At 35.8% G+C, this 20,586-nt stretch overlaps 1 pseudogene across 1 annotated transcript; it reads right to left on the minus strand.

Moving 5' to 3' along the window:
* Window positions 1-10,787: 10,787 nt before the first annotated feature.
* LOC143554282 (zinc transporter 11-like) lies at window positions 10,788-12,735 on the minus strand (annotated as a pseudogene). Its single transcript, XR_013138985.1, has 2 exons — window positions 12,291-12,735; window positions 10,788-11,461 (listed from the first exon to the last, which is right to left on the minus strand). The product of XR_013138985.1 is annotated as a zinc transporter 11-like (transcript).
* Between the last annotated feature and the right edge of the window lie 7,851 nt (window positions 12,736-20,586).

Raw genomic sequence — 20,586 nt, forward strand, 5'->3', positions numbered from 1 at the left:
CGGCGCCCAACAGGCCCCCCCCCCTCCTCGTTTTGAATGCAATCAGCCACCGTTCAGCCATCCAAAGTTCAATTCCAGGTCGGTATTAGATGTCTACAACTCTTTTTCACCTCAATTCATCCTTATGTCTCGTTTATTCGTCGTTAAACCGCTTGTTTTAGGTTTACCGAGTGGCTGTCCAATTGAGCAGTTTCGGGACTGTTTTGGTTGAGGTTTTTGCACCAAAATCTTTCTAGGTATGTCTAGTATAACATACTTAAAAACCATGTTCATTGGTGTTCATTAAATTGGTCAACTAGTTGTAGTTTGATTGTTAGTGTTCGGTTGACTAGAATTGTAGTTTGATGCGTTTAACGCGAGGGTTGAAGTGATCAACAACCAATTCAGCTCGGGAAAACTTGGTTTGATGTACGGGCTGCTAAAACATAATTTATAAGTTATGGGGCTGAATTGGTTGTCGGTTACTCAAACGGGTCGGTACAACGCGCAATTGCGTTTATTGGATAGTTGGTGCGTTGTACTTGCGAGTTACCGACCCATTTGACTCGTGTAGTGTCGTGTGGACTTGTTGGCTGTGATTTTATCATATTGGGTCCACACGGAGCTGAGTTGGATGTTAACGGCCTAAACGACTCTTAAACGCGCGTGTTAGTGTCACCTAGTGCTTCCGGGGGGTAAATTGGGAATTCTTTATTCCCGGGAGTTTCTAAGGGTCGTTTTGGTGAATGTAAGCCCCGGGGGCTATTGTGATTGAGTTCTATGAGGTCGAGGCTTTAGGTAACTCGAACCATGTCAGAACGTCTCGTAGGATAAACGAGTCATCTCGATGTCAATAGTATTGATTGTATGTAAACCGACAGGAGTTTGAGTTGTGGGGCTACGTAGGGATCCTCTAGCTTGTGGTGAAATCATACCTTGTGTCAGGTGAGTTCATGATTACCCTTTTTAACTCTTTTTACGTTTTGGGCTGACAAACACACTCAATTACAGTTTTACTCGATTTTACTTGTTAAAACAATTTGAAGATCATTGTATTGTTTTGATAATGTTTGTGCAGTTATGAAAACCCAATGTGAGTTACATTCTGTGCCTTAGGATATTTTAGACTCGTTTGGTCATAAATTCCTTAAGGTTATATACCTGCTTATGGTCTAGACTCGAGGATGTTAATAGGCTGTGTAGTAATTGAATACGAGTAGACTTATTTACTTAGTTCATGTATTAAACTGATTATTATATATTACCTTATGGCCCATAGGCTTTCTTGTAATATGGTATGTTTTGGGAGGATGTATACACAGACACACACACACACACACACACACACACACACACACACATATATATATATATATATATGTATGTATGTATGTGCATGTGTTACCCTATGGCCTATGATTAGTGATCTTAGTTAGCCATTCGTGACTATGGATGGCTTACTTATGATGTGGTATATTTTGGGATCATATATATGTATGAGTATGTGTTACCTTATAGCCTACGGTTGTGTGATGACATTTAGTTCCCGGTGACTAAGAATGATGTGAGCAGGCTTATTGATGTGTGTGTGCGTGGTGATTACTCGGGTCAAATATATTACTCGGGTTTTCAAATCCCATGGTGGAGAGGCCCGTGTGGCGTGATCATCATTTTAGCGGGTCAAATATATTACTCGGGTTTTAAAATCCCGTTGTGAAGAGGCCCGTTGTATGTTAAACCGTGATCGGGTCAAATATATTACTCGGGTTATACTTGTGGTGAAGAGGCCCATATTACGTGTTTGGATGTGTAAGTTGTGACCAAGTCAAATATTACTAGGGTTTAACTCGTGGTGGAGAGGCTCGTGTCACGTGCTTAGGTCTTACCGAGTCCGAGTCAAATATATTACTCAAGTCTTGACTCGTGGTGGAGAGGCCCGTGTACGTGTGTTTGACGATGAGTGTATTATTTGGTAAACTATATTTATTTAGTCTATTATTGTCCTCTCTGCTGTTTAGAACTATAACTTTGAAATAAAGTATGAATCATTGTTTATGAAAACTTGAACTCACTCAGTTCTAGCTGACTTTGTGTGTATGTTAGATTGACTTTCAGGTTAAGGAGTGGATGTTACCGCTTGGACGTGCTGGATGCTACTCGGAGTTGAAGGCATTTTTAGACGAGGTCTTTAAAATAAAACAAACACTTCACTTTATATTCAGTTTTGGGATTTTAGATACTTAACTTTTTCCACTGTTTTTCATTTGGTATTTTTCCGGTTTTTGATGCTTATGAATTTCCGCTGTTAAATTACTCTGAACTGGTTTTAAATAAAATGAAACGTTTGGTTTTAAATTTTTGGTGAAATTGTGGATGTGATTACCAACTATAGGATTCCCGGGATTCGGGGTCTTACAAATTCCCTAAAGTAGGGGAGACTGTAACAACTCGGTTTTTCCATGTACTAATTTATACCAGTTACCCGACCCGTTTTACATTCGGGAAATTCTAACACTAAAAAGTATCGCGTTTACCGAGTAATTATTATACATTTTATAGCTGTTTATTATATTTATTTAATATATGTATATATATTTATAGGGTTAGGTTAAAATAAAAACCCACTTGAGTTGTGAAAACTCTATAAACCCATTCTTAACCACATGTTTTTAATTAAAGTTTAAATCTTGTGGTCCACAATTAAAGTTAATAAAAAATGTAAACATATATATAACATTTTCTCTCTCCTAAAAACATATATATATATATATATATATATATATATATATATATATATGCATGAGAACGTAGAAAATAATACCAATTTATAAAAAAATGAGAACATAAGAAACAATACCAATCTACATAAACAATTATTTATAATAACAAAGAAAAAAACCTAAAAATTACAACAAAAGAATCAAAATTAAGAACAAAATAATAACAGCAAATACCAACAAATACTTATATCAGCAAGAGAAAAAATCTAATAATAACAACAAAATATAAATAAGCAAATACTTAAAACGTCTCATAATCGAAAATTAGCAAATACGAATAAAAAATAACATCAAACACTTATAAAAATAAACCTAATAATAACAGCAAATTGGTTCTCACTGTTTTCATGTTAAGAATAAAATGTATTTGATCATGTTTCTATATATATATAACTTTTAAAAAATATACATTTTAACCAAAAACTAAACTTAAATCCCTTATCGTTTCCACCTCAATCTTCAAGGACTAAACTGCAATTTCTGCATATTATTTTTATATCTCTTTGGTCCCTGAACCCATTAACCCATGGATCAAGAACCGTATACCCATTTCGTGACCCGTTTAGCTTGCTTGAGCCACAATTGTCGCCATAAACTAGGAATTGAATCAGGTTTGGGATTGCTCTTGTTATAATCGGCCTAACCGACTCAATTAATTAGGAAACAAGATCAAACCTAACGTGTATTGATATATTAGATAACACCGCCTTGACCCAAATCGGCTATATATCATGAGCTTGATCATAATTCAATTCCTCACGTCTGCATACCTCTAGACCCAGTGCCTACTGAATCCCTCTGGTTAATGGGATTATCATTGTCTGGTGATACCCTGTTCGTTGCCATCTTTGCCGGCTCTGTTGACTCGAATTTGACCCGTGTTTAAACATCGAATTAGGATTCTTGTCGGTAATTCCCGAATAGCGTGATTATCGCTTTCTTGTCGTAATTATTTCTGTTTGGCTTATTTGATCAGGTGAGTTTATCATTCCCCTATTTTACCAACTTTTCTAAACGTTTTGGGGACATATGCGTACTTATCCGTATTTCATACTATATATATATATATATAAACAAATGCATACGTGCAATTGTGAGTGACTTAATCAAACATACGTGCTACTTGTTTACTTGTGTTACTATTCATTCATTCGTATGTTGGGTGCTCATGCTATTGACCAACGCCCGATTCGCTTGGCAACGGTCGACATACTTGTTTGTGGTTTGATTACATTTACCGCACTTATCACGTTATGCCTATTTATATTGTTGTGTTAAAACTGGTGATATTCTCACTCAACTTTATGTTGACAAACTCCATTTTCTATGCATATATAGGTTGCTTGAAGTTGAAGTATGGACATTTAGAAAGACCTTAGGTTTTAATGAAGACAAACATGGATTTAAACTTATTATATTTATTTACTTGAGTAGCTTTGTTGTATTTGATATTGTGTGCATATTTGAAATAAAATAATTAATTAGATATTGTCACTTTTATATTATGATAGTATCTTCGAGCTGTGAACAATCGGATCACGCCCCGACATTTCCGCCTTAGGTTGGGGTGTGAAACGCCTTGTCGCTAAAGGTTTTTCACTAACACCCGGGTATTGATTATGCTGAAACTTTTAGTCCGGTCGTCAAACCCGCAATTCTTCGCCTTATTTTTTCCTTAGCTGTCTCCCAAAATTGGTCCATTTGTCAACTTGACGTTAATAATGCCTTTTTACAAGGCACATTAACAGAAAATGTCTACATGGTCCAACTATCCGGCTTTATTAATCCTGCATTTCAATCTCACATATGCAAACTAAATAAAGCTATATGCGGTCTCCAACAAGCCTCGCATGCTTGGTCCGAAGAATTAAAATCCCATCTTCAATTAAATGGTACTCACCATCTCAGACCCGCCTCTATTTATCCGACCTTTTGATTCCTCATCTATCTATATCCTAGTATATGTTGATTATAATATCATCACCGGCCCCAACTATACACTTATTAATTCGCTCATCTCTTCTCTTGCAAACAAATTCTCACTCAAAGATCTTGGAACCCTTTCTTACTTTCTTGGCATGGAAGTACTTCCACACCCTCAGGGCATGTTATTATCCCAAACTAAATACATTTATGACATCATTAAATGAGCCAATATGAGTGATTGCAAACCGATGACCACACCAATTACATGTTCTAAACTCATCAAACTCCATGGTGGTTCGCCCCTTGCATCACCCATTGAATATCGAGCTCTAGTCGTGGCTCTACAATATCTATCACTTACTCGACCTGAAGTGGCATTCACGGTAAATAAATTATCACAATTTATGCATTCTCCCACCACCATTCATTGGAATGCCCTCAAGCGCCTCCTTAGATATCTTCATGGGTCCTTAAACAAAGGTATTTTAGTTCGCTATAATTCATCAAACCATTTGCATGCTTTCACATATGCAAATTGGGTAGGTGACAAGGATAGCTATCGAAGTACAACGGCTTATATTGTTTGCATAGGTTCCAACCCAATTGCATGGAGCTCTAAAAGACAGCCTACTATCGCCCGTTCCTCCACGAAAGCCGAATTTCAAACTGTTGCATCCGCAACCACCGAAGTATTATGGCCAAAAGCTTTACTACATGAACTTGGTTTCTTATCCACCACCATTTTTTGTAACAACCTAAGTTCAACCCAATATTCCACCAATCCCATCATTCACTGTCGCATGAAGCATCTTGCCCTTGACTTCAACTTCGTTCGTGAAAAAGCCCATGACAAATCAATCCGTGCCACTCATATTGCCGGAGACGATCAACTTGCTGATGCACTTACCAAACTGACTCCGCGTTGACGGTTTCATTATCCCATGACCAAGATTGGGCTCACTACAAGCCCGCCCATCTTGCGAGGGCATATTGGCACACATCATATAACAAATATTGAAGATCTAGACAATATTAATTCAAATATTTTGAAGTAATATCCATGCTTACATTGTCCCTAATATCAAGTCCATATTATTAGCAAGTAATCTATAGTTAACGTAATTGTAACCATCCCTTGATTTTAGCTTTTGTTCTTGGTATATATTGTAACTATTGGAGTCAATAATAATTAATTCTTCCAATTATCTAATCTTATTATTCTTATGGTCCTGTCGTAACATGCAAGGTCTCAATACTAGTTAGTTAATTAATTTGCATGTAATTCTGTATTCCAAAAAAGCCATCTCCTTCCTCTCTGAAAAGGTGTATTCATTTTGGAACTTATAAATCCACAAAATGTTATGATGCAGTTCGACTAGCAATCATAAATTCTTTATTAAAATTATCAACTAACCAATAAAAAAACCTAAACAATCATATTCATAGATAAAAATAGCATTTGGGCCGGGCCGACTTAATGGACCGGATGCTCCTGCATCATACTCCTTCTCTTAAAAATAGCATTTGGGCTGCGCCATCAAAGCGCCTATCGCACCCTCCACTAGGACTACTGGTTGTGATTTGGCACACAAAAATATTATCATGTGAGCTCTCTTCCTTATAAAGAGATTATAAGTTTTGTAATCTAGCAATGTCGGACAAGAATTAGGAATCCTATTTATACCATGGTGTAAGCCTTCCATTTTCTTTCCTCCACCAATGTGGGATGGAATTTTACTTCCTTTACATTTTTCCATTCTTCCTTTTTTTATTTCTTCTCTTTTTCCTTCTTATTTCTTCATTTCTTCTTTTAATATTTTATTTCTTTTTTGGTTTGTTATATGGTGTGTATGCCACCATTGTGCATGGCACACGTATAATCATATTTAATGGGTAAATAATTCCTATCTTTGGTAAAATCGATCTCAATATCAATTTGAATAAAAGATTCCATAATCAATTCCGAAACTTTGTTTCAATATTCAAACCATTCTCGTTTACTTGAATTTTAAAATCCTTTCCAACTTGAAATGCCAAAACTATAGGATCTTTGGGCAAACAACTCGGCTTAGATGTAGACCTTATCACACTGCCGGCGTAAGGTCGCTGAGCAGTCATCAAACCCCTATGATTGGGGGCCATACTCACCAGTACTCCATCTACAACCGTAGCATATTTCGGCGTAAGGTTGCTGATCCGTCGTTGCCTCGGTCGGCGGTTCTACGAACATAGTTGAATCCCTCTTCATGAGCACGTGAACCACCAGTGTTCTTGTCGATGCCTCGGTTGGCGACTCTTCGAACAAGAAAACACTTGCCTTCACGCAGAGCCATTTGAACAACCATGAGCTCTGATACCACCTGATGGAGTTCGACTAGCAATCAAATGGTTCAAGAGACTCATGATTAATCAAAAGACAATAAATTGAACCGAAGTTCCTAGAAAAATGTTCTTATAATCAAACTAAATCAAAAACTATTAAAAACTTAACAACCTTCAACCCTATTTATACTAATACATGAAAAGAGAAACATGAAAACTAGATAAACACAAAAATAATAAAAGATATTAAAATAATTCAAATAAAGAGATAATCTGAATCATACTCCCCATCTTTGAAAAAAAAACTCGTCCTCGAGTTTTGCCTTCGAACAAAAGCCACCCGAATCAAACAGAAGATCGACCCGATTCTTATTCAGTATCATTGCCATGAGCTCACTAGATAGTTCACCTTCAATGATCGTTTCGCCACACTCTGAAACATTACCACATGGGTCGAAGGGATGGCTGAACCGATTCTCGATTGCTATCAATTTTGGGCTCACACATTTACAACTAATAAAACCTTTTCGTGGCCCATCATTTGATTCAACTTGTCAAATAAGTTTTCAACATACTCATCATTTTCAATCTTCTTATCCTTGGAATTATCTCTTCCAATTAGGCTGAGGGGTGTGGGGGGCTCCAATGGGGGCGCGAGTGGGGGCTCCAGCCAATAATATTGTGAAGTGTGGCAGAGAGAGAAACTGGATAAGATGGGTGTTGGAGCCCCCGCTGGAGCCCCTGGCCCTGGTGTGGAGGGGCGCAAGCAGGGGCTCCAGCGGTTTTTTTTTTATTTTTTTATAAATATATTCAAAAAACGTATTATTAAAAAAAACTCATAAATTATTAAAAAAAACACACATTAAAAAAAAACATTAATATCTAAAAATAAAATAAAAATTAAAGTACTAAAAAAACATTATTCTTATTCTTCGGCTTGGTCTTCTTCGATCAACCTCTTTCGGATACGTTCCTTTTGCTTTTCCATCAGCATTTGATCGACCGGATTTAGGTTACTGAAGTCTCTTGTAAGGAAGTCCAAATCTCTCATTCGACTTTTTTTCTTTTTGTCATTAGAGACCACCTCCATGGTTTTGTTGAATTTATTGAGGGATTCAACAAGATCGACGATGTTTACGGCTCCCCCCTCAGCCGGTTTTTTCCCCTTGGCGTTCCGTCCCAATGGCCGCCTCCTCGGCGGTGAAGACTTTTCCTCCCCCGCGATGTTTAGGTCGAATCCAACGCGGCAATCCGACGCGGCAGAAGTGCTGTACGCTCCAGACGAACTAGTTTTAGTCCGTTTCGGCCCTACTTCCGCATCATGGTCCGGCGCCACCAGCTCAACCCACTTGGAACACCTTTTCAACCTCTCCCACAACTTTACATCGTCCCACGTCTTCACCGTCCCATACCTCCGCAGACACTCCTGCTTCCACTCTTCGACAGTGAAATTGTAAACCGCCAAATCATCACTGCCACTTGGTCTCATACGACCGGCGTTCCTGTTGAAAAGATTAGTAAACAAGCCGACAAATTTTCTGATTTCGGACCACCGACCCGAAATCATATCGGCGTTCCGCTCTGTACTCCCAACGAGCGAATAGAACGTCTCCCTAACCTTTGTCCAAAAGACCTTGCTCTTTTGGTAGTCGGCTGCAAAATGAATAATTAAATTAGATTTCCAGTTAACTTTTTTATTTAACTTTTTTATTAAAAATCATTTTTAAAAACGTTAAAACAATTACCGCAACGCCGATCCTCAGAAATGACTATCCAAGCCCGACACAAGGCTTCCTTCTCATCCGATGACCACGGAGTGGTTTTCCGTTTCGTCCTCGGAGTCGAAGCCGGTCCCGACCCGTCCGTTGCAACTTGTTTTTTCCGGTGGGCGCGTCTTCTTTGTCCCGTAGCCTCACCGTGTGATTCTTGTGTCTCCGGAACAACAAAGTTAGGAGACGGTTGTATGTTGGATGGTTGAAAGCCGGATGTTTCTTGCGACCCCGAAAAAACATCGATTGGTCTGGTGACGACCATAAATCGTCGTAACTATAACCTGAATCTAGGTTTGGGTACCAATTTCCAGCCATGTTTTTAAAAAAGGTTTGGAAGATGGGTTGATTTTGGGTTTTTTTTGAAGTTGTGGTAATTGTTTTATGTGATTTTGGGTGTGGTATGTGATTTTGGGTTTTGTAATTGGTTTATGTTTATATATAGGAAAACAGATTTTATAAGAATAAAAAAATCCAAGCCCAACGGCTCATTTCTCCTCCCAACGGCTCTTTCACGCATTCCCACGTCCCTTTACGCCTCAGCCTTCCCGCGACCTGCCTTGCGCCCGCCTTGGTTCCCGTGCTCGCGCCCCTCTCGCGCCCCTCTCGCGCCTCGGTGGTGTGGTGCTCGCGCCTGGGGGCGCGAGCGGAGGGGCTCTCGCGCCCGCGCTGAAGCCCCACACCCCTTAGCCTTACCAAATATGCATGCTTCCCACGGGGATTACCACATTTATCACCCACAGCATTAACAAAAGTCAAATCACCATAATTATTAGCCGGATTCATAATGCAAATAACACAAGATTTTCCAATTACTTGATAACCTGTTCTTTTTTTAGTTTCCACCACATTAGGCTTAGTCAAATCGCCTTCCATTTGAATTCCCATATTATCATAAAGTTGGTAGGACTTACCATGGATGGATAATGAGACCCAGCAGGAGCCATCGAACCACCTAACACCTTAGGAACATCACCATCTTTAACAACCGTACATTCTTCCTCGTCTCCATACTTGTCATATATGGGCTGAGATGCATAGATAAAATCATCACCGTAATGATACTCCTTCCGAATACTCATATCCAAGGAAATCAATCACGTCGTCATATAAAACGGGATCTACCGATGAACAATATTGATTTATCGGTTCGTAGAACCAGGGTGTGTGAACGCCAAACGGATGCTGCTCTCCGTCGCCACCTTCGTCCCAGACGACGGTGCTCGACTCGGTTTCCGCCTTGCGCATCTCCCGTTGTAACTCGAGATCACGGACTCGATTTTGGAGCCGTTTGATCTCTTCAAGATCACGTACTCGTTGTCGGAGTCGTTTGATCTTCTTAAGATCCCGTGGGTCGGAACATACTCCACCGCTGCCTCGGTCGGCGACTCTGCGAGTAGGAATTCGATCTTCACCACGAGCACGTGAATAGACAACACTTATATCATTGCCTCTGTTGGCGACTCTACGATAAAACAAGTATTTACCTCCACGTCGAGCCATTTGAGAACCAGAAGCTCTGATACCACCTGATGCAGTTCGACTAGCAATCAAATGGCTCAAGAACACAATGATTTCATTCAAACGATTCGAACCGAATGATTCGGTCAACAAAGCTTAAAGCTTACAATTTCTTTATTAAAATTATCAACTAACCAATAAAAAAATCTAAACAATCATATTTATAAATAAAAGTAACATTCGGGCCGGACCAACTTAATGAACCGGATGCTCTGGATCATGTTACTTCAAACCCACACTTGCCACATGTTTGCGTAAAGATTCTTCCAACTGCACTTAAACATATATTTATATAATAGTTACTTTTAATAATTTCAACTATCAGATGCCTTGAGTCGTTAAAGCTCGGGAAAAAAAAGCCTAGAGTTGTTTTGGAAGTCGACGGACCTTTGCAGAAAAGCATCATTTTTCTTTTTCAATAAAAAAAAAAAAAACCTTTTAGTGGTTTTGTACTTTTGATTGCCGGCTTATTGTTCTTTTAACCTTGTTGTAAACAAAAACAACCAATACCTTTTTTATAGATCTCGTCAAAACTATGTTTCTTTACAATACACCTGTAATCTTAAACTTGTACACCTTCATGTCCAAAACAATAAATAACAAAAAAAAAAAAAAAAAAACCTAGAATCAAATCAGGTATCCCAGATCATTACAACAGCAATGACACCAAGCCCCAACGTCACAGCCAACAACTTAAAATGAGGAGCATCTACAACCCCCGGCTTTTGCGCTTGATAACCTCGTAACAAATGATTAATCGACACGTATATAAACACCCCACAAGCTATCCCCATTGATATTGCAAATATCCAGTCAGCAACCCGACCTTGGGTCGTGGCATCGATTATTATTCCAATTGCAACTCCAATGGGACTTGAAATCCCGAATGCAAAGGCGTATGATACGCATGATAAGAACGGACGGTCTGGAATCATTCTTAGAAGAGCGATTCCCATTGCGATTGCTGCGAAGATCTTGTGGAGGGATATGGTCCATAGAGCTTTCCATGCATCGGCTTTGGAATCTGCGATTCCAATTGCGATTCCTTCGAACACAGAATGGAAACATAATGCTACTATAGTAGAATGCTGTCTCCCAGTGATGAAGCTGATGTTATTCCGATCTTTGGATGGGTGTGTTCGTCTTTTCCGTTCCTGTTTTCCCCTGTTAACAACGACCCACGTTTTATTATATGTTGTTTGTAAACATGAAAATCGAACGGAATGCTCAATGAATCGTTTGACAAAAAGTTTGTTTGTGTTCGTTAGTGCATGTTTGTAGTTAGTTCTATTATATGCGTACTAAAAAACGTTTAGGTAAGTTACAATTTAAATTTTATGAAATTGCAATTCCACCAATTACAATTTAGTGTAGTTATTTTAGTTTGTTAGCCAATAGATTGATTTTTCATTTACTTTCATTGATGTTAGCTCAACTCTATATTCTTATTTCCATTTCTCTACTATGGTAAAAAAAAAAGAGTATCATGCGGGTGAAATAAATTAAATGTTCGTTAGTTAATAACATAGATTTATAACTTTGTTATTTTTATATTTGAAACAAAAGGAAAACAAACTTATTTACAACATAAACAGAAAAAGTAGATGATACTAATATAATTTATAATTAAGAATAACAAACGGATAACAAACTTATTATATTATTAAATAAAGAAGAGGAACCGAAAAAAGTAAACTTATTTTTTATATATAGATGTTAATTTATGTTCGTACGTCAACCGTATATGCATACAAGTAACAAACAAACATAATTAAACTACCAAGATCATTTTAAAGGAATAAACGCCAACAACAAACCCTTTGTTTATTTGTTGTTTCTTGAAAATCAATAATCATTGCTTAGAAAGCAAGATATTTTATTACCAACAAACCAACTAAAATTGGTCAGTAAAACAGAAACAAAAATATCTCAATATTCTAATCAATATCAATCAACTAATTCAATCACCAAAAAATAATTGAAAAAAACATACCTTGATCTTCAACATCATCATCAGAACTATTCTGCTTCCCATACACATACGCAATAACACCATCAGCAAGCATAGTAAGCAAATAACCACCACAAGCCAACATAAACGCAAAAGGGTATTCAACTGAAGTCAACTCCTCAAACGTCTCATTAGCATCACTCAAAAAATGCATCATAGCCGTGCCAAGAAACACACCACCGGCAAACTGAGTACCCAACACCAATAACCCATCATTCCATTTCAAGAAATAAGGAGACACGCCTCCAATAAACGTGGCAAAGAATATTATTATTAGACACCATATCTTAACCAGGATTAAAGATCTTGACCGGAGGTCGGGTTTTTCGCCGGAATCGTCACCGTCGTCGTCGGCGCCGCCGCCGTGGGCGGAGGCGGAGAGAACGAGTACGAGGAGGAGAGAGAGGAAGAACAAGTGGCGGAACATCTTTGAGGAAAACGATGAAGCAAACGAGGATTATATAATAATGTATAATAATATTTTTTTTTTATGTTTTAGTTGGGAGATATTGTAGTGCCGGACGATGAGGGTAGTATTGGGAATGTGAATGTGTAGTACAAGTACAAATGTACAATAACATGTTTGTGTAGTAGATGTAGATCTGGTTGTGGTTGTTTTTACTACTGGAAGCAGGTCAATCTTTGTCATTGTCTGAATTTAATTCCTGTTTGAATATTAAGAAAACACTTTTTAAGTTAATCAAATATTAAATAATGAAAAATTTTCAAAATAAGTATTTATGAAGACAAATTTCTAGTTTTAGGTACTATTTAGAAGAAATTTCAGAAATAGGTATTATAAACTAGTCGTGACGAGTAGTTTGTAGAATCAATTAGAACTTGCCAAGTGTCCTTAAACTAACCGTAACGAGCATGTTCACTAATCATTTACTCGTCACGACTAAATAAGTTTTGGTCTCGTAATCAACGCCCACGAGTAATTCGTAAGTCCTTTAGTCGTGACGACTAGTTTACCCGGTTTACGTTCCCCACACGAGTAGTTTATTAGTAGTTAACTCGTCGCGACTAGCTTAACCTTATAATCTACTCGTCGCGACTAAAGGACTTATGAATTACTCGTGGCCGTCGATTACGAGGCATGAAACTTATTTAGTCGTGACGAGTAAATGATTAGTGATCGTGCTCGTTACGATTAGTAATTTAAGGACACGTGGCAAGTTCTAATTGGTTCTACAAATTACTCGTCACGACTAGTTTATAATAACTATTTCTGTAATTTCTTGCAAATGATACCTAAAAATAGAAATTTGTTTTCATAAATGTTTATTTTGAGAATTTTTCCTTCAAATAATCCTCTGACTTATATTTACTTATTTAACGTTTGACCCTATTTAATAATTTCCAATTAGTCAATAAGTAATCAAATCATTCGTTTTTAAAGAAATTTTTGTTGAAAAACCTTTCTATATTTAGTAAAAAGGTTTTCTTTCAAATTAATAGTATTTTATTAACTTAGAAAAAACACTATAGCGAAATATAAACACTTTCATTTAATATCTTTTCTAATGGCCAACGTATCCTTCAAATAATTACCGGCAAAATTCATCACATCCGGATGTACTCGCATTCAAACAGGAAAAACCCTCACCTAAGCCAATGTTTGTAAACACTCGTCCGAAAGTACGACAATGCGATGAAAGTTGTGAGTAAATGAGAGAAAAATATAGTGATAAAGAATATTATTTAATTGGAAAAAAATAGTGATTATTAATGTAAAATTGTAGAAATATAGATAGAGGATCTACTACAGATTTACTATATTTATGTAAGTTAGTTCTCGGTGTATGGAGTAATTGTAAGTTAGTTCTCGGTGTATGGAGTAATTGTAAGTGTAAGTAGTTGTAAAATGTTACTGTTCATAAGTACATTTGGAGATCCAGTGTTCATCCTCTATAATTTTTAATGTACTTTTAAAGTGGATGTGAGTGGAAAATAGATAAAATATAATAATAAAAGTATAAAAAATAATATAATTTTCAAATTTATAAAAAAGATAGTGATTTTTAGTATAATTATAAACTACTGGGAATATGCTCTTAGAGCATTCTCAACAGCTACTCCATATTATTGTGAGTGAGTTCTCTATATTATATCGAGTAGTTGTAAAAGCATTCTCATTCAATCCATCAAATTTTGTGAGGAAGGTTTTGATAATATAAAGAGCGGTTTAGGATGTTTTGAGTGGAGGAAAGAGATAATGCAGTGATTTTTCTATATATTTGAAAAGTTTCTGTAACACATATAATTTTTTTAATATTTATTGAAAGTTGTTGTGAGTGAAGAAGGGAAAAAATATATTAATAAATGTATAAAATAGTATTATTTAATTGAAAATGAGAGAGAAAATGTAGTGATTTTTAGTGTAATTTTGGATTTGAAGATAGGAGATTGGATGTGAATGCTCTAAGTGGTTGTGAGTGGATAATATAAAGAAACGTTTGATCATGAGTAAATTTGGAGAAACACTGTTCATCCTATATATTTTTTTAACGTTTTCGAAATTGGTTGTGAGTGAAGGAGATAGAAAAAATAATGATAAAAGTATAAAAAAGTATTTTTTTTAATTGAACAGAAGAGAGAAAATATAGTATTTTTTAATGTAATTATAAAAATGAAGATAGAGATGTTGCTGGGAATGCTCTTAGAGAAATCCCAACAGGTTCTTTATATTATTGTGAGTGGGTTCTCTATATTAGAGCATTCTCAGCCCATTCCCTATCTTTTTGTATGGGGAATTTGTAAATTATATGGTATGGTTATGAGTGGTTGTGAGTAGAGGAGAGAGAAAATATTATAGGTGAAAGTTAAATTTGGGGATTCATTGTTCATACCGTATAATTTTTTAATATTTTTTAAAAGTGGTTGTGAGTGGAGGAAAGAGAAAAGATAATGATAAAGGTATAAAAAGTATTATTTAATTAAACAGGAGAAAGAAAAAACAGTTATTTTTAGTGTAATTATATGATATATATGGATATAGGGTAGGGAATGGGTTGGGAATGCTCTTATATAGAGTAGTTAGAGCATTTTCAGTCCATTCTCCATCTTCATCTCTATAATTACACTAAAAAAATCATATTTTCTCTTTCATTTTCAATTAAATACTACTTTTTTATACTTTTATCATTACTTTTTCTCTCTCATTCACTCACAACCACTTTCAAAAACATTAAAAAATTATAGAGATAAACAGTTTGTTTCCCTAAATTTAACCATGAACAACAATATTTTCTCTCTACTTCTCTCACAACCACTTTAAACCATCTCTAAAAAATGAAGAACCCCCTCACAAAATTTGGAGAATCACATTGGGAATGCTCAGTGGTTGTGAGTGAAAGAGATATGGAAGCTTTTGTTTATGAGTAAACTTGAAAAAACATTGTTTATCATTTATAATTTTTTAATGTTTTTTTTAAACTGGATGTAAGTGGAGGAAATAGAAAAGTTAATAATAAAAGTATAAAAAATATTATTTAATTGAAAATGACAGAGCAAATGTAGTGTTTTTTAATGTAATTATAGAAATAGAGAATTAGAGATGCTGTTAGGCATGCTCTTAGGGCTAGGGGTGTTCATCGATCGAATAACTAATTATTCGGTTTAATTTGCTTAGAATGTTTGAATTTGAAAATTTTATGACCCTATCCTAAATCCGATCCGATCCGAGTTAGGGGTGTTCCTATCCGTTCTGAATCCGATCCGAATTGATTTCATAGGTGTTAGAAATGCTACTCAGAAACTCATTGTCTTTTGCAAGGGCCTCATCACCTTCCTACATAACAGATGAGTGGCTACGAACCTTTTTTATGCAGTCGACTCTATTATCTACCAATTTGTTTGAACAAAACAAAACATGTTTTAACAATAGAGATCTCTGATATTATTCGCAACCAAAGTGCCAAAATGCTTTATAGGTATTTAGTTATTAGTTATATCTTTTTAAACATCTTTCATTTCAAAATTCAATATCCCGCCCCACATAAAGTGTTACAATAATTAATGTTGTCTTTGTGTATGTTTATCTTGCATACATTTACAAACTGAAAACAGACGCCTATGCTCTACCAATTAAGCTATTTCCACAAGCTCTCTTAAAACTTATTTCTTCTTCATGACCCCCACGAGACACGAGCTACTAATCAAACGTGTATTGCTTGCTTGAAAATGTTTTGTTTGTTGCAACAAATCTAAATTAGATTCATGATGGTGTGTTTACCGAGTTTTCTTTCCATATTTGTCTTTTCAATTTGGTTGGCAAGTTTTTGCCATAGATTTAACTCTCGGTATATTACATCATTGCATAAAATGAATATATTCATTACATAATAAAAAAACACAATTTTGGTGTATTTCAGATTCCCTTTGTTGTCCTTCTAATAAATATGCAATTTGTGTTAAAAAATAATCAGTATTGTTTATTGGTTATGAACATAAATAAAAATAAAAAATAAAAATAAAAAAAGAAGAAGAAAGTTGTACGAGTCAATCGTCAACTTGAAGTGGCGTTTTGGTGGGGGTACCGTAAATACACCATAACCACATACAATAGGACAAGGACCTCCATGACATTAACCTTATTAATAACCAACTACTCGGAACATTTTTTGGAAAATTAAATTGGAAAACCAAAACATAGTAAATCATTTGAAGAAAACAACCAGATTAACTTTTCATGCACAAAGTATAGCTTAATAAATAAAACTATAAAACAAACTTTAGTAATCCACATTCCACACTTTTTTTAAAGAAGCTTGCTTTCGAGAGCGAAAATAGAGTAGGTAAAAAATAGGTCAAGTGGAAACAAGTACACACTAAATCATTATAGAATTGAACTTTTTTAAGAAGTTATAAATAAAATTACATAAACTTATGGATTATGTTGAATACACTATTAACAAATTTATAAATAAAAAGGTTATTAAATATAAATAATCTCAACTTTCACACATTGGTCGGAAACACTCATGACTAATAAGTTGTTTACCATCACTTTCAAAGTTGCACTTATTTTCTTTTGACACTTCTAAACTACTGAGATACTAACTCCATTAGTATTATTACTGGCATGATATTTTTTAATCATTAAATAATTAAAAAATATGGTTTCCACACCCACTTCCTCTTTATTGTAAAAAACCCTAACCTCCTCCTATCAGTCTACCACCACCACCCAACCAGCCACCTCCTCCACCACTCACCGCCATCACCAGTGGCCAACTTCTCCACCATTGCTCACCATATTGCATTCCATCAGCGACTATTTGTTGATTTTTCATCCAAAATCGTCTATTTACTTGTTTGTCAATATGTTTTCTTTAAACCCTCACTAACCCAAAACCCTAATTTAGTCAATGAAAGTTGCTGATGAAAAAGAGAAAAAAAAAACCGGGGGGGGGGGGGATGAAGAAAGGCATACTAATAAAGGTATTTGAGGTGATGATCGGAAAAGTGTTAAACCCCATGAAGGGTGGTGATAGCCGCCGATGGTTTTATAGACCAAGACTCTTTCTATTATACCACGGAGTCATTTTATAGCTTTTGTTTTATAAAAAGTTAATATATATATATAAAACACATATATAACTTCTTCAACAATTGTGGGGCATCGGGGAGAGTGTTTTGTACGGCGGCCCGTACATGCCCGAGACGACCCTTGTAAGATTATGAAACTAAAAATTCAATATTTATTTTCATTTATGTACACAAACAAAAGTAACTATTAATAGTAACAAAAGATAAAACAAAATAATAGATGTATGTCATTATATTTTGTTTTTCCTTGTTAAATGCTAACTATTTAATATGAGGCATATGATTGTGGGGTACCTGAAGACTGAAACGTTACGTTTAGCAAGTTCTAATGAAAGAGATGTGTCCATTTAAAAATGGGTTCACACGAATAAGTCCATCTTTCCTTTTCATCAAACCCACAACTCTTCTGTAATATTATTAACTTTCTTTTATTTTTTTTCATATAAAACTTTTTTAGAAAAGCAAGCAAATTCATTTAAATCCACTCACAATATATGGACATCCACTTACGTATGTAGGGACTTTACTATTAAGGAAATTGGATTGATGAGAGTTTTCATGAAAAATATTTTTTTATAGTACTAACCCTAATTATTATTATTATTATGCATTAATTTTTTTATCATATTAATGCATATAATAATACTTTATGATTTTATAATTTATATGAATAACATTATATAAATATAAACAATTTACCCGCTTAAAGTTACAAATCTATTAATTAATCTTAACGCAAGATATTTTGGCTCGAGCTCACTTAAGCTCAACTCGAGTTAAGCTTTTAACAAAGAAATATACAATAATTCATCAGCACTTAGCTTGTTCACACTCCCATAGATAAAACTTGAAAGGCACCCAGTCCCAAGGAAATCATATTCTGTGAAGTCGCACACCCCAAACTCCCAGAAAATTATAGGCAGTTTATAGCTAAGCTATAATTTATTATAGTTAAAATACACAGCCCGGCCCGGCCCGGCCCGGCCCGGCCCATCTCATACATCTTTTCTAACACCAGTTAATGCGATAAAGAAAAACCACTATTAGGCCCATAAGTTGCTTTGATGATTTTACATCATAAATCATCTCCACGAGTTGAGCTCATTTTCTTTAACCTATGTGTTTGTCCTCTTTAAAACCTTCAAATATATCATATGAATACTCCAATCAAAAGTTGTCAAGATCAAAGATGGATGAACAACCTTCTTCTAGTGTTATATGTGATGTATGTGTTTCGAAAATTTTTGTGAAAAAAAAATATATATGTTTAAACTTTGAATTATTTTATTCAAGGTTGTTAGTCAATTAGTCAAAGCCATTAAAATGTCCTTTCATCATCATCATCATCATCGTACTCAGTATATCCCACCAATAGCAATGCTATGGTAGGGTCTGAAGAGGGTAAGATGTAGACAGCCTTACCTCTATCCCATAGGGATAGAGAGGCTGCTTCCGGTGAGACCCCCGGCTCGATAGTAGTTTTGCATCAAGCCTTGGACATAAGGCACATAGCACTCAATCATCGGGACACCGGCTGATCGGTGCATGTGCCCTTGTCTTTCGGCTATTAACGCCACCACATGATGCCTGATTAACCTTCCGCCACTTTTAACGTTATTTTCACGAGATTAGTAAAATAACGTCAAAATTAGTGCAATTTTACTTTTGCCCACCCGAGGGTTCACACATATATACATTATATGCGCGCACCGCAAGCAGGGCGTTAAAATGTCCTTTAATTTGGTAAAAAAAATTAATATTTTGGTTAATGGTTCCTTTAATTTGGTGAAAATATTAAAGTTTTAGTTAATGATGGTTGAATTGTTTCAACTCTCTACTAGTATAAATACCAAGGGAGCTTCTTGGTTGTTGACACATACAAAAAACACAAAATTAACACATTCTCTCTAGTGTTTTCTCCAACTTTCTCCTTAAAAAAATTCCAACATTCTTGATCATCTTCATTATTTTCTTTAAGGTACTATTCGGGTGCTAGAGCCCTTCCCGGCAGTACATATTGCTTAGGTCGTTGTACCCTGGGAAACAAAACGGGGAGAGACCCGGAATTTGTTTTAAGGGCCCCGTGTAAAACACGATCTTCGGCCACAAAAACTACGACACCATTCTTCTTCTACACCTTTCTTGCATTATTTTATTTCAATTGTATTGTAATTTTGATTTTTTCCGGTGTAATTCGTATTGTAATTTACTTGCTTTCCTAGATAGGTTTGATTCCTTGTATTGTAATCATTTTATTAAAAGTGTTTTATTTTTTATACGCGAACGGTTTCCTACAATCTTAAATCAATTTTTTAAAAATCACCGTTCGTGTATTCAAAACATTCTCGTGTGACTCAAACTAGTTTTGTTTCACACAGTTGTGCTTTTAAAAAACATTTTTTTTTCGTTTCTATTCAAAGGAGCGACTTTGTAGAAACGGAAACCGGTTACAATTCGGATTTTTTAACGCTAAACTCTTGGAAAAACCTATTGTTTGGTCCCTTCAAAGTTGGACTTAGAACACCTTTGGTGGGTTAATTCGAGAGTTCGGGTTAAAAAGTTTTGCGTAACTTTAATTTAGTGGGAGCGACCACTATTAATATTTCCGAAAAACTAACTTAGCATAGTTTATTTTTCAAAAAAAAATGGCATCACCGTCATCGAGCAAGGTTACCGGTACGCTTTTGTCCGTTATGGTAGGAGCGACTACCATGGCTAATCACGC

This window comes from Bidens hawaiensis, unplaced genomic scaffold (genome assembly GCF_021521415.1).
Source record: "Bidens hawaiensis isolate Kalapana, Puna unplaced genomic scaffold, B.hawaiensis_p1.1 tig00017575_1, whole genome shotgun sequence".
NCBI lineage: Eukaryota > Viridiplantae > Streptophyta > Magnoliopsida > Asterales > Asteraceae > Bidens > Bidens hawaiensis.